This window comes from Echinops telfairi, unplaced genomic scaffold (assembly GCF_000313985.2).
Source record: "Echinops telfairi isolate 266 unplaced genomic scaffold, ASM31398v2 ScPeMD7_5;HRSCAF=22, whole genome shotgun sequence".
Taxonomy (NCBI): Eukaryota; Metazoa; Chordata; class Mammalia; order Afrosoricida; family Tenrecidae; genus Echinops; species Echinops telfairi.
Genome location: NW_022103901.1, coordinates 10,615,396 through 10,624,819, shown reverse-complemented (window position 1 = coordinate 10,624,819; position 9,424 = coordinate 10,615,396).

Below are 9,424 nucleotides of genomic sequence, written 5' to 3'. Positions count from 1 at the left end.
CAGTTTGAGACACAATGGGAAGTCTTCTGTCCCAACCCCCTAAGGACAGTCCTTTGGGGTGCCTACTGCCAACCTTACTGAATTGGGTTTGGCTCCTGATTGCCGCCCTAAATGCCTGGTCTTTTTCTGTAACCAAGTTTGGCCTCAATACCAATTGGACAATGAGTCGTGCTAGCCAGAAAATAGCACTTTCGACTTTAATGGTCCCCGCAACCTCAACAATTTTTGTCAACAAACTCACAAATAATCAGAAGTCCCTTATGTTCCGGTCTTTTTCTTTCTTCGCTCCTGTCCCTCTCTTCTACCTGTCACCCTGCTCAATGTCTCTTATCCAAACGCTCTCTTAATCAGGTCCAGGCAGCACTCCCCTTCCATCTTTCTCTGGACCCCCTGACTCCTTATCTGCGCCCCCAGTAAGGCCTCCTTCATATTCTGGGTACCTCTCACCATCACCTCCTCTGCTACCCCCTCAACTCCCAAAGGCTGAGGCACTGTGCCTCCAATACCCGCCCCCTTCCTGAACCAGACCCCTCACACTCCCTGGAGTCTCTCTCTCCCTCCTCTTCCCGGCTTCCTCCCTGCTCAGCCTCCTCTGAGCCATAACCCGCAGCCTCTAACAGACCTCTCCCAGATAGGAAAGCAGAGCACAAGTCCACTGCCGCCACCCTGAGCCTGGCAGGAGGGAGGGATCAGAAAGCTCCGGAAGTAACAACTTTAATCGCCGCACTTTTGATTTCAATATCCTCTGAAATCTCGACAATTTCTGCCAGTAAACTCACAAATAGTCAGATTCGGTATGTCCAGGCTGCATTTCCTCTGAGCTCCCGTCCCTTTCTCTGTATTTCCTGCTCCCCTTCCCAAGTCCTCTTGCCAAAAAAAAAAAAATCCTCCTCTCCTGCTTCTGGACCCCTCCTCAGAAGGTCAGAGTAAGTTACAAATAATTGGAAAAGAGTTTGGATAGAATGTCTGGCTGTGCCAGAATGTGAAGAAGTTTAAAAGTTACAGAAAATCCTTTGTGGAAAAGTTAATAAAAAAGAAGTGACTATTTTCATGGTAAAAAAGATTATAGTGTAAAAGGACATCAAGCTGATAGTTCTGTTAGGTAAGTTAGCTAGAGCTGGGAATGTCCGTTAACACATGCCCAGAGGGCCAAGCTAGGGGAACAAAGGAGTGGCACACCGCACATGCCGGGGCAGCCCGTAGGCAGGGGTGGGCGTGAACCTGAATTGTCCCACCTGGGCCAGGTGAATTCAATTCAGCCAATGGGGTTGATCAGGGGTCTTCCACCACGCATCCCCGTGGAATCCTTGAAAGGGCAGAAGCCCGGAGTCGAGAGACAGAGAGCGAGAACTTTGGCACAGAGAGCTTTGGCAGGACTTTGGGACACTTTTGCGTGACGCCGAGCAGCTTCCAACCAGGCCGCATGTTCAGGAGCCCCTCGGGTGCCGTGTAAACCTGAGACTTCTTCTAATTCTCATAAAACTCACTTGGATCACGAACCAGGCTTCGGCATGAATTCTTTCTTGTGCGGAGCCAAGGACCGAGGTATATCTAGCTACAGAGAGATCTAACAGTTCCCCTGATAGCTCATGGGAAAGCAACAGAAAAACAAGGCCATTACAAGGAAGTATATGTGACCTCCTCCCTGGGGGATGGACAACAGAAAAGTGGGTGAAGGGAGACGTCGGACAGGGCAAGATATGACAAAATAACAATTTATAAACTATCAAGGGCTCATGAGGGAGGGGGGAGCGGGGAGGGAGGGGAAAAATGAGGACCTAATGCCGGGGGGTTAAGTGGAGAGAAAATGTTTTGAGAATGATGTACAAATGCGCTTTACACAATTGATGTGTGTATGGATTGTGATAAGAGTTGTACGAGCCCCTAATAAAATGATTTTGTAAAAAAGGATTATTAATATCAATCCCTACTTAAAGGAAAAAAAGAAAGAAAGAAAGAAAAACAAGGCCACTCCTGTTGGCCCCCTAAACTTTCACGTTAGTCAAAGCTGCCTTAACAAACTCCGACATGCCCTTCTTCACCCCCACCCGTGTCTACCAAACCCAGCCAAACCTTTTTCACACTACACAGGTAAAAACACAAGGTATAGAAGTCGGAGTCCTGGCTCAGCCCCTGGGGCCCGCTTTATCCCCTATAGCTTGTCTGTCTAAGCATTTAGATATGACAGTCAGGTTGGCAACCCTGCCTCCCGGCCCTGACAGCAGCCACTGCCCTCACCGAAAGAGCCTTAAAGTTAACCCGGGGAAAGACTATCCCCACAGGCTGCAGGACCTCCTCTCACACTGAGTCCTGTCTTTGCTGCATCCAAGCGCTTGCAGAAAATCTATCGCATGTTTATCAAAAACCCTAACATAACTCGGCGCCAGGTTCCCTCTTTAAACCCAGGAACCCTCTTGCCTCAGCTCCTAAACTCACTGGAACTTAGTGGTCACACTGCCCCGACCCAGACTTTCTGATCAATTTTATCCTAACCCAGGTCTAACTTTGTTGATGGCAGTTCTGTTGTAAATGCCCAGGGGCAATGGCAGGCTGCATATACTGTCCTCTCACTTGACCAAGTCTGGAAAGCTGAATGCCTCCCAATAAAAACCACTTCTCAAAAAGCGAAACTTGCTCTCACTTGAGTTCTCCATCTAGCTAAAGGAAAAGACAGCTAATATATATTCTGATTCTAATTATGCATTCTTTGGAGCTCACTGTCATGCCACTATCTGGAAGGAGTGGGATTTTCTGACTACCAAAGTGTCCCCCATAGTAAATGGTAAATTAATAGTTAATCTCTTACAGGCTCTTCAGCTGCCAGCAAAAGTAGCCATCATCCATTGCAAAAAACATCAAACTGATAACTCTCTTGTGTCCCTTCAAAGGCAGTTAACATCCTTAGCAGGAGTCACCCTACAAAATCGCCAAGCTATTGACTTATTAACAGCAGATAAAAGAGGAACATGCATGTTTCTAAATAAAGACTATTATTTTTATATTAATGAATCAGGCATAGTTAAACAAAGTGTTAAAGTACTCTGCACTATGGGCAATAAAATCAGGAAATGTCAATGGAGTACCACCAGATTCTCATGGTTTCAAAATCCTACCATGGCCTGGATTATGCCCCTCATCGGGTCTCTGATAATAATATGTGTACTTTTGCTTTTAGCTCTTTGTGTGTTTAGATTCTTGCAGGAACAGATGAAAGATATCTCCAACCTAACCTTCAATCAGCTTCTTCACCCTTACAGTCCGCTGCTGACCGGCCCAGCCCCCAAACCTTCCAACTCTTAATCCCCCCCTTCTTCGCCCTATCTCAGCAGGAAGTAGTTAAGACAGGAAACATCGCCCCACTACCAATATTAAGAAGGTTGGAGTGTTAGGGTCAGGTCTGAACTAGGCAGCCCCTACTTGGACTAAACTGAAGCAGGTCTGGGCCCTGCATGTGCTTCCCTGCACGTCCCAGAGGTCAGCAACAGCTGGCACCAGATAAGATAACCGCTAGATAAGATAACCAGTGAAACCAGGTGTTCCCAGTTCAAAGAAAGCCCAGAGGAGTCGACAAGCAATTCTTGGAGTTTCCAGACCCCATATGCTGACTGTCATAATTGCCATACTTTCCTTACCACACCTTTAAAAACCCTCACCCCCAGCTGCTGCGCACGACTTCCTTGACCTGTTGGCTTAGGTCACGGAACCTCGTCCTGGAGCTCCCCCATCCCCTAATAAAGCTATTTCTGTTTCTGCTCTCCCTTGTTCTGTCAGTTATGTCCGTCTTCCTTCCTGTTCCTCAGTTCCCCTTTACAGGGCCTATGAAGATGTTGTGTACCTCAAAATGACAGAGTCCAGAGTCCCCATAGTCTATAGCACATGGCCTGGATCCCCCAGGGCTGGATAGAAACTAGGTTAAAAGTGTCCAATTAGGACCATAGTACTGGGCGTATTTTCCCCTTGGGCTCTATATAAAGTATTGTTAAGCGTTTTCCCCCCATGGGAAGTTGCTCCTCCTTTTTTTAAATATAAGAACAATGTCCATTTTATTTGGTTTCGGGTTTGATTTTTGTCAGCGTCTGGTCTTCCCATGGGCTTTGGAGGAGGCTGTGGAGCTGCAGCTGCAGGTCTAAAGCCGGGTGGGTGCATTTGATCCTGCCAGGCTTCAGGAGACTGCTTGGTTCCTACCCACCGTGCTGTGCATGGCCTGACTCATGCAGTGATGTAGCTTCACGGACTGCCAGAGAGGCACATCTGTGTCGTAGACACTTGCTCTGGAAATGCCTCTGAGGGCTGCAGCCTCCACTAATGTTGCAAATGACGAACTTCTTCCTGGTCTTGTCTTTGGACACGCAGTGGGCTACGCAGGGACCAACCAGTGTTTCTCCTTTTCTTCGTCCTCTAGCAGCAAGGACGGATGGGAGAGGGAACCATATATACCTTTTTGCTTGGATTTATCGTGTCTAAAGCCATTGCACCACCCCTAGCTAACACCCCATCTCTTTATTGTTCTGCACAGTAAAATTCTTCTATGCATGTTCTTTGACAAAAAAACAAAAACAAAACAAACAAAAAAGCCACTAGGTCCATTGAGACCCTATAGTGACCCTATAGGACAGAGCAGACGTGCCCCCATGGGCTTCCAACGCTGCACATTTTTATGGAATCAGACAGACAGATTTTTCTTTGCAGAGCAAAGTGGCTGTGGGGTTTGAACTGCCACCTTTAGGGTTCACAACCTAGCACTCACTCAACCACTGCACCAGCAGGAGTCCCGATTCTCCCCTTTGCTCTTTCTTAAGCACTCTCTCCTCCAGGCTTTTACCTCTCCCCACTTAGCAGAAACGTCCACTTGGCTCATCCCTGTGCCGTGTCTCAGCATCACTGGACACAGGCGAACACGAGACCATCTCCTCGGGACACCCTCCTTACTTGGCTTCGAGGATACTCACCTCCCGCTGGATTTCCTCCTGGTTCTTCTGGTCTCTCAACTTGAAAACTCCCAGCGCTCCGTCCTCAGAAGTCTTTCAACATTCACGCCCACTCCCTCAGGTGATCTCATTGCATGTCATACTTTTAAATACCATGTAATGGTAATGTCCCCAAAGGTGTATTTCTAGCCCAGACCTGGACTCCAAACTTCAGGCTGAGTATCCAACAACGTAGAAGCATCTCTGTTTGGACATAGAACAAACCATTGGGAATTGGCATGCTCAAAAGCAGACACCTAAACTCACCCCCACAATCTACTCCTGTCCCTGTCCCATCTTTCCAGCGGCTCAGACAAGAAAACCCTGGGGGTCCGACTTGAGTATTCTTTCTCACACCCAACTCATTCCTCAGCTGCTCCTTTAGCCTATGCTTTGAAATAGAATCCACTTTCATCCCATCTTATTCCCTTAGCCAAGCCGCCATCGCCTCTCTCCTCCCCAAACCAGACTCAGGGCTCATGGTGACCCGCTGTGGCTTTCAGAGGCGGTGACTGTTCATGGGAGTCTGAAGCCCAGCCTTTTATTCTGAGGAGCTGCTGGTGGTTTCGAACTGCCGACCATGTGATCACAGCCCAACTCATAACCACTCCACCACCCGGGGCTCCCAGTCTCTCTGCTGCTCTGGCCCTTACCATTGCTTCTCAACACAGTGGGACGCTGCTACAGCAAATGCCCGGGCCACGATGCTCCTCTTTTCAAAACTCTCCACTGGCTTCACATTTTCCTCAGAGTAAAAGCTATTAACTTGATTAAACAAGACCCAAGACGGCCTCGCTTCTGCTGAGCCCATATCAGCAAATGAGGGCCTGTCTCCTGGTCTTATAAATGCCTAACCTGTGGAGTCAAAAATCCAAGTCAATCAATTGACTCCCACAAATGGAAACCTAAGCTAGCTGCTCGGCTTGCCTACTCCCTTCAGCCTAGTTCAAGACCTCCCCTTTATCCCAAAGGAAATGCCTACCCTGTTAGGCTAAAGTGTGTGTGTGTGTGTGTGTGTGTGTGTGTGTGTGTGTGTGTGTGTATAAAACCCTTCTGGCTTTGGAACTCTTACCTGATAGCCAGATCATCAGCTGTGCAGCAGTTATAGAATTGGAAAACAAAGTTTATGGGTTCACACTCAAATTGAACAGCATGAAATTTTTATTTTAAACAAAGCCAGCACCATACTACTTATAAGTAAGATGAGCTCACTTACCTCCTGATTTATTGTTTCTAGTTTATGCCGGTAGCCCTGACAAAAGTATTAATGACCTCTCCTTTCAGTCAGAAGAGAGGTAGCCATATATTAGAGTGATACCCTACCAGGAAGCTGTACCTGATTTCCATTCTGTCACCTCTCCTACGTCATCTCCTATGGATACCCTTGGCTATCCTCAATAACCCAAGAACACTCAGTGGTCTGGACCTTATATAAGCCACCATTAGGTCTTTGGGGCTCAGATAATTGACTCTTCTTCTAAAAGTTCATTTTGCTGTTGAGCATGTATACAACAAAGCATACTCAATTCAATAGTTCCTACACATACTCACGACAAGAGTTCGTCTAGTCTCGGGGACTCGCAGGGGCAGCTGATCCTGTGCTAGAGGGTTGCTACAAGCTGGCATGCAAGGACTCCACAGCAGGGAAACCTTCAAACCAAGGAGCCCCATTCCACAAGGTGTGTTTGATCTTCCACAGGCTTTAGGAAGCCTCCGCAGCTCCCGCCGCACCCCACCGCCCGCCCTTGTCCTTGTAAACACTGTCTACAGTTTTGCCAATTCAACTTTTTGCAGGTAGACACCTCATCGGCAGCACGTACAATAGTCAGTTATGCAACCCTGCCTTTGATCAATGCGATCAGATTACTATCTTTCTAGTCCAATCTTCCCACCAACGCCTTCCCTGGTCTCCGCTCGCACCTCCCTTCTGCAGCACTGGCTGCGGAGCCCTCGGGGCGTGCACGGCTTTCCACTCCCGGAAACACTCAGCCTCGGGAACAGATCGGGGACAGCCCCGGGAGCAGGTCTACCCTGTCCTATAGGTCACTATGAGTCATCATCCGATCGGTGGCAGCGAGCGTGGTTTCATTTGAGTGTACCCACAGAACGCCTAGTGATCTATCAACATAGGTCATTTACTGGCTTATTTTGGTTATTGACGGCCCACTCCCAATCGAAAGTTCAACTCCACGAAAGCAGAAGCTTGTGTTTTCTTCAGCGCTGCAGCTCCAGCGGCCACGAACGGCCCCGGAGTGCCCAGTGGTTGGGGATACGCTGCCCGGACGACCGGCAGCCAATCGCCTGCAGGCTTGCCGCTCACGTGACACAAGATGGCGGCGCCCGGTTGGGCTTCAGAGGGAGGGCAACCAACGAGAGGGCCCCGGCCTGCCAGAGCGGCCGCACCGCCTGCTTTTCTGCGGTTGCGTCCCGCTAAGGCGCCCGGTTGGGCTTCAGAGAGAGGGCAACCAACGAGAGGGCTCCGGCCTGCCAGAGCGGCCGCACCGCCTCCCTTTCTGCGGTTGCGTCCCGGGAAGGCGCGCATTCTGGGCTACGGACAGGCCCTCCCCCCACCATTTTAATTTTCCAGGGGGAAGAAATTTTCGCTAAGGCTCGGAGAAGGCTTGATCTGTGTAGGAGACCTCCCCGCTGCCTCCCTGTCTCTTGCAGTCCCCAGGATTGTGGACGTGTAGGGGACAAGGTTGGGGGGGGGGTTCATGATCTCGTTTGTTTTTAATAGTTTTATTGGCCTGTACTTCACATATCATACAATTAAATCATGCAGGGGGAAGGAGGGAAGGGAAAAAAGAGGAGCTGATCCCAAGGGCTCAGTGGAAAGCATATGTCTAGAAAAGAACGATGGAATATATGTACGAATAGGTCGGATACAAACGATGTATGGTTTGTAACAAGAGTGTAAGAGCCCCCAGTAAAATGATTTTTTTTTTAAATTCATGCAGTCCCCTTAAGATGTGTACAGTCATCACCACACGAACATTTTCTTCTCATAATCATTGGTGTTACTCTCGTGTTTACTTCTTTGGCGTGGGCTCCCCTGTCAGAAAGTATTCCTGTAAAGTAACAATGGAGACAGTCACTGGATGAAAGGGGGGGGGGGCGTGTCTGGCAGGGGAGGTTGGGGGAAATGGGAGCTAATAAAGATAAGTACTAGAATGAAGACAACTTTCTAAAACTGACGGTGGTGATGACTGTACAACTCTTCTTGATGTGATAAAACTATTGAGCGGTATGATAAGTGAATTAGATGCCAATACAACTGTTGGGGGGAAAAACATATTGCTACTAGGTTCTAGTTCTTTTATGCTCGGGCCTCAGACAAAGGGCATTTAAAAGGGACACAGTTTGAATCCTGTCAGGAGTCCTTTTTGACATGGTGTAAACCCAGGGGCAGAGTTTTCCAGGGAAGAGTTCGAGATGGAAACACCCCCTTCTGAAGAGTTTCCACCTAGAGGCAGGACTTGTCAAGAAACAAGAGCTTCACACGTGAATATTATTTCTTGTTTGTTTAATAAAGGTTTTGGTGTTTTTTTTGTTTTATTTTACTTTACCCAGACTCCGGTCCCAGAGACGGCCAGACACACTTGGAACAAGTAACATTCCAAGGGCGTCCCATCAGCCCAGCTCCCTGGTGCCCAGTTCAGAGTTCAAGACCAAGTGCTAATTCCTCCAGGATTCGCTCATCCACGCCTCCAGGAGTTCTGCAGGTTTAAGTCTGGTGATTTCAGCAACGCCGCCGCCCCCTCCCCGCCTCCCTACCCTCTTCCCCAGGCCCTGGGGGCAGATGAGCCCTTGGTCACCGCCCCACCAGTTTCCTGCAGACCCGGCAAACAAAAGGCTGGGGAAGAGAGGCCAAGCCGAGCAGGGCGCCCTTCCTGCAGGAACAGCTGATGGAGCAAAATGGCCCTGCGGAGAGTGGAGGGCCGGATGGAGTTTCTGGGTTCCTGGAGGACGAGAGTGGGAGGCCAGACTCTGGGAACCCAGAGATTCGATCAAGAAGACCTGAGGTTGCTGGACTCGGCCAGATTCCTGCCCTTGTTGGGGGCTGATGTCAACCTCAGGGAATGGAGGGGGCGGTGGGGGTCACTGGGATACAGGTGAGCGCGCTGGAGCTGGTATGGAGAGGGTTGGAAAAGCCTGAAGGCCGACGTCATCTCCTCTGGGGCCCAGCCTACCGCGGCGCTCCCCCCCCCACACACCGCGCCCTCCTGGCCCCGACCTGCTACCCTCTAGTGCTGGCCCCACCCAGGCCCACTTCCTGCTCCTCCCCAAGCTGCTGCTCCTCTTTGCCAAGCTCCACAAACTAGCCCGGGGGCTTCTGGTCCCTTCTTGACATGGGTAGTCCCAGCTCCCAGCCACGAATAGTCCTTACATGCCCTAGTAGAGCCAGGCTCCTGCCTGCCCCCTTCCCCCATTCCTGTCAAGGATACAATGGCTATAGG